This window comes from Ascaphus truei, chromosome 4 (assembly GCF_040206685.1).
Source record: "Ascaphus truei isolate aAscTru1 chromosome 4, aAscTru1.hap1, whole genome shotgun sequence".
In the NCBI taxonomy this organism is placed as follows: Eukaryota; Metazoa; Chordata; class Amphibia; order Anura; family Ascaphidae; genus Ascaphus; species Ascaphus truei.
Genome location: NC_134486.1, coordinates 110493659 through 110499658, shown reverse-complemented (window position 1 = coordinate 110499658; position 6000 = coordinate 110493659). Strand labels below are relative to the sequence as shown.

General features: G+C 43.3%; 1 protein-coding gene across 1 annotated transcript in view; it reads left to right on the top strand.

Annotated features, from left to right (window-relative positions):
• The first annotated feature begins 4518 nt into the window (after positions 1–4518).
• HEATR1 (HEAT repeat containing 1) overlaps positions 4519–6000 on the top strand; it is a 71598-nt gene continuing 70116 nt past the window's right edge. The window contains exon 1 of the mRNA XM_075596397.1: positions 4519–4665. The gene's annotated coding sequence lies outside the window, so the exon portion shown is untranslated. The remainder of the gene's footprint in view (positions 4666–6000) is intronic.

The window sequence follows — 6000 nt, the reverse complement described above, 5'->3', positions numbered from 1 at the left end:
TACGATCCTGCTCTCTATAACCCCTGGACTCTGGCACACAGACATCACTATCCTTACTCTGAATCCCAAGGCATTGCAAGTATAACTAACCATCTTTCTACAGGCCCGGCAACGCCATACCACACTCCGGGCACACCCTCACTGCTGTAGGTGTGTGGTAAAACCCCTCCCACCTCAGTACTGGGGACTGGCCAGGTCTGCGGGCATACAGGCGTTACATCTATGTGATTGCCTTATGGGCATTACTCATTACAGCTACAGCTTGCATGGTGTTCAAAGTTCTGGACTCCGGTATGGATAGTGTTAATATTGTTGCCTCTGTGTGATTCACGCGCATCTATCAAGCTAGTAGCGCCGAACATTGAGGTTCATTCCTCTATCTGCAACTGATTTAGGGGAAACACTGGAAGAGGAGGAATGGGATAAGATCTTCATGGCTGCAGCGAAGAGTTACATATGTACGACGTTAAGGAAGATCGCGTATACAGTCCTAATGAGATGGTATTTAACTCCACTAAGACTCTCTAAATGTGTCCCAAGTTACTCCCCATTGTGTCCCAAATGATGTGGAGAGTCAGTGGACTTGCTTCATATGCTGTGGCCCTGTCCTCGTGTAGCTCCATTATGGGAACAAACTAGAGATTGGCCACAGAGGATTTTTGACCTCACTATTCCTTTAGATCAGTGGCTGTTTCATTTGAATAGACCGGGATTGGCTAGAGTTGAAAATATACTTGTGGCACATTTTGCAACAGCAATGAGGTGCGAGCTCGCAGCATTATGGAAGCTGAATGAAATTCCATCTATTCCCAAGACTAGAAACAGAATTTGGTTTGTCTGCCAGATGGAAAAGTTTAGTTAACGGCACTGGCACTAAATTCCAAAAGGTCTGGCTAACTTGGTTAGCACAGACAGATAACCCAGGGGTGAACAATGCCACAGCCTTACTTTGATAGTAACAGGTGCATTCTCCTCTGACGTCGGGTTGAGAGAAGGGAAGTAGAGTTTAATAGAGGGAAACAGCAAGTGGAGGCGAGGCATGGGTCTGCTTCGGGACCCAAGGATTGAGGCAAGAATGGATGCAACGTGTAGGAGACTCCAGATGTAGTTTGCCATTACCCCGCCCCCCCCTCCCCACTACCCTTTTTGTGATGTATGCCCCTCTGTCGTCTGTGTCTTTGTTTTTATTGCTTACACAGAGTTGACTTTTTTACACATAATGCGATTGATCAGATGCAGTGTATTGATGTATGTCTTGTTTTCACTGAAACCCAATAAAAATGTAAGTTACAAAAATAAATAAATATTATCATGATATTTATCTAATAGCATCCCCGTTTGTGATTTATTTCAGTTTACTAACACAACACAAACTCTCGTGTAGCAAAATGACTTTATATAACTTGCTTACCTCCAGTATCTTATTATTTACACAACACTAACATGGCGTGAACACCAGAGTTATGTATCAAACTCGTTTTTATCGCTTTACTCATACCAATATCTTCTCAACACAACATCCGTCAGCCACCTACCGCCCTAACAAAACAGGGTTCCCACGAGCCAGAGCACAGTGCTCAGACTCACAACATGCACAGTGCTCAGACTCACAACATGCACAGTGCTCAGACTCACAACATGCACAGTGCTCAGACTCACAACATGCACAGTGCTCAGACTCACAACATGCACAGTGCTCAGACTCACAACATGCACAGTGCTTTACTGTTTTACATATAGCTACCGGTAATTAGAGTTTACCATTATATTTAAAACGGTTATTCTTTGATATAATCGATCACCAAAAAACATGCAGTATCAAGTTTTCCGGTTTTAAGTGACAGGGAGAAGCTAAAAACCGGGACATGTGAATGACTTTGAGAAACAACCGTGACGTTTGATGAAAATCCGTGATGTGTGGTCAGTCTACACATGACAGATAGGCACACATGTTGATTTAGATTTCTTAATCTTACAGACACATTGTGGTATTAAGGCAGCAGTCAGTGGTTCTGCAACCTCAAGGGAACCCCCAATTCAGGAGATATATGTTGTTGTTTTTTACCAGGTCAGGGGACTTGGATCTGGTCCGGGGGCCCCCAACTTCAAGTACCATTTAAAGAAATACAGAAAAATTGAGACTGCTGCTTTTATGTATTATCATTTGCAAACTCTCTGTTGCAGCTCTGTACCTGTTCTATTTTTAATACTGTATACTTACAGATATAGGCCCATGTTTACTAAGTAGTTTTCTGCCATAAGACACCTTGTGGAAGACTCCTTATATCCCATTTACTTGAATAGGCTGTGAGGTGATTTCCAACACTGGAAGGTACACATACATATGTAGCCAGGCTAAAGGTTTGTGTTGCGGAAACTGTGGAATCTTGACTGTGGCAACCCGTAATCTCATTTTCCCTGCAAAGTGAGAGCAAAAATTAACTCACTAAAGAACACTAAATGTAATGCCCTTCAACCTACTATCAAACTGCAGATATAATCTAACCCTCCAACTGCACTGGTTGGGCTGGTTCAGTACAGGTAGTCCTCGCTATCCAACGTTTCACTTTACAATGGATGGCATATCCAACGCTTTACAATGCAAACTTATGGGCTGTTTTTTGACGCCGGAATGCGCTATGCAACGCTCGCTGCCACTGATTAACATGGGGTTCACTTTAAAACGGTTTCACTATCCAACCCTACATCCAGAACGGATTCCGTTGGATAACCGAGGACTGCCGGTACTGTTTTGGGGCGTTATGTACCAGCCTACAAGAAGTGTACAACACTCATCGTGAAAAATGTAATAAACTATGTTTATATATAAGGTGTTTCAAGGTTATGCGTACATCAAGGTAGATTAATCAAGCATAGAGCCACAGAGTGGCAGTTACCAGCGTCTGCAACCAGGAATCACCAGAGCTTCACTCTCCTTTCCACCTACAGGTAGGCGAAATGCCAGATAATTGATGGCTCTGCCACAGTCTCAATGTCCTGTAAATAGCGTCAATACGCTTAGTGGATCCTGGGGAGTGGTTGTCCTTTGCTCGCAAGTAGTTTTCCCTGAAGAAGTGGCCTGTTGAGCTACGAAACGCCGCGTAGGAGAGATACCATTCAACCTATATACTTTTATTATTCATATTCCAAGGTGTATTTTATTGTTGTCAAACGGTTTGCTGAACACCGAGTTGATTTCCTCTTCTGCGCATGTGCCGCGCTGTTGCCTGCCTCTGTGGTTGCCAAGTGAGGTCTGAATCATTACCGGCAGACGCTGTTACTCAAAGCAGAGCGGGCGCTCTGACGTCACAGAAGGGCCCGCGGGACTACGCCGTCACGCTGCCTGACTGATCGGGAAACACAGTGAGGTCTGCAGAGGAACCTGTGTACTACTTGCGAGCAAAGGACAACCTCTCCCCAGGATCCACTAAGCGTATTGACGCAATTTACAGGACATTGAGACTGTGGCAGAGTCATCAATTATCTGGCATTTCGCCTACCTGTAGGTGGAAAGGAGAGTGAAGCTCTTGTGGTTCCTGGTTGCAGACGCTGGTAACTGCCACTCTGTGGCTCTATGCTTGATTAATCTACCTTGATGTACGCATAACCTTGAAACACCTTATATATAAACATAGTTTATTACATTTTTCACGATGAGTGTTGTGCGCTTTGTTTATTTTTTTGTTACTAGATTCTGGGCTCTTGGGCTACCCTTTACACAGCAGCAGACGCTCATCTATATTGGTATATATTTATTTACCTTTTCCACATGGTGGGGTGTGGTTTTTTGATTTAAATTGACATCACAATTAACACTTTGTATTAAGTATATATTTTAGTGCGCATTTATTTATTTTTTCTACAAGAAGTGTACCTGCTTGTACCAGTATCCCCGCTGCTGCACATCACCTCGCTGCGACAAAGGGCCAATCAGAATCTGTCCGCGTGGCGTCACTGCATGGCCAGGATATTAGCATTGCCGTAGATTTTAATTAGCCCTTTATTGCAGCGAGGTAGTAGTCGTGCAGCAGCGGGGAGTTTGTTGGGGTGTGTAAAAGATGCACAATTTCTTCCAATGGGACCCAATGTTATAAAGACACAAACTTTTTTTGTTTTCAATTTCTGTTTACTAATTTACTAACTGCTGTTTACCTCTCGTCATTTATGGATTTGCATTACTGTTTTAATTTGTAAATGCACCTTAAAACAAAATAAAAAAACCTACACATAATTTTAACACATCACATGTTGAATTAAAAAAAGGTCTACATTATCTAATTATATAGATATTATATTTTTGTTAATAGTACATCTGACTGTCATACAATTTATATCATTTTAGTCTTCCAAATGTAGTTAGGTCAATTTTCACACTTTTCGTCTACTCTTCAGGCATAAACGTAGATGTATCGGCTCCTGCCCGTAACAAATATGGCCGCGAATCGCTCAAAGCAAAAACGTGCTACCTCCTGCGGGAGCTCCAAGTGACATGGTGAGACGGGATGCTGAGCTAGAGCACCGCACAGGACTTCCGGTTCAGGGGTTACCCATGCTGCCATGTGCAGTGAGTGTGGAGCTGTGCTGGTGCTGTGAGATCTGCAGGATCAGCCTCATACATTGACCCACAGTGCCGAGAAACACTCACATAACATCACCCACGGGAAGGTAAATCATCCGTGGGAATATACGGGGTATAGTGGACTGGGAGATGCATTTTATTTTACTTTGTTAATTACATCCACAGGCCTTGGTGGACATTAAGTGGGGTTCTTTGTTTTACAAACAATATGTGCATTGTCCCTAGTGCCCCCCCCCCCCACCACAATGACATTGATAAACCCTTTTGCTTCACGATGTATGTGGGGAAGAATACGTATTTTCAGTTTTCGCTCTTCCTCTCCCATATGTGTGCATGGTATGATGTGATTTCATAAAATGCTGGATAATGTATGCATAATGCACGATCATTATCTTGCTATAAAAAAAGTACAGTATGGAATTATTTTACTCTCGTGTGTAGTGATATTTGATACACGATTTCCCTTTTTTTAAAAGATATATTTTTTGGAACCAACATTATAAATGATAGGATACATGATCGTACTATGAAAACCTATGTTAGTACATCTAATATCCCTTTTACATTAGTGCTCACAGAGTGATATTGTAGTACAGTATTGCAGAGAATCTTGGGGCTGATGTGTTAAGGTTCATATGCATCTTAATCTTGTACAAAAGTATATACATTGTTGCCTTGTGCCTCTATGTAATACTGTAGATAAGAATCTTGTTAATTAAAGTTTTTATAGCTGAAGTAGGTTGTAAATTACTGTACAGATATTTATCACAAGTTAGTTACACTTTTTGACACACAAGGAAAGCAAATGACAGAGTATTTGATACATTCTTCTAAGCATTTCCTAACCTCCAGTCTAGCCTCGCTCAGACAGGCTGCGTTGCGACGTGCGCACGTCCGTCGTAATTTCTGGTTGTTCGGTGGGAGTTTTCAAACTGAAAACTCCACCGGCGGCAAAGTACCGCGTTGTTGCTGCGATATTTTGTCGCCACAACCAAAATTGACATTTCGTGCTACTGTCGCGTGACGTGAGCTGGTTCAGCCAATAAAGGCGAACCAGCTCTGTGACGTGTGCGTTACGCCCCTAAACGTCGCGACCCAACTCCTGCAGTTTGAGCAGAGATCGCTGGGCTGCAGGAGCATGCGGCAGAGGCGCGAACGCAAGCACGCGGACAGAGCTGTCTGTCCGAGCGAGCCATTAGGCCACGATTATAGTCCAGACTTCAATGCATCCGCGGGTGCCTCTCAATCGAGTGATGTGTGATCTTGGCTGGAGGCGTGGCGTATGCATCACAAAACTGGTTAGCCCTTATTGGCTGAACCGCTGACGTCACGCAACAGCGCTTGAAAAGACAATTTTTTTTTGTCTCTTCAAAACGCGGTCCCGCCATCGCACTACAATGTGTGTGGCCGCATAGGGATTA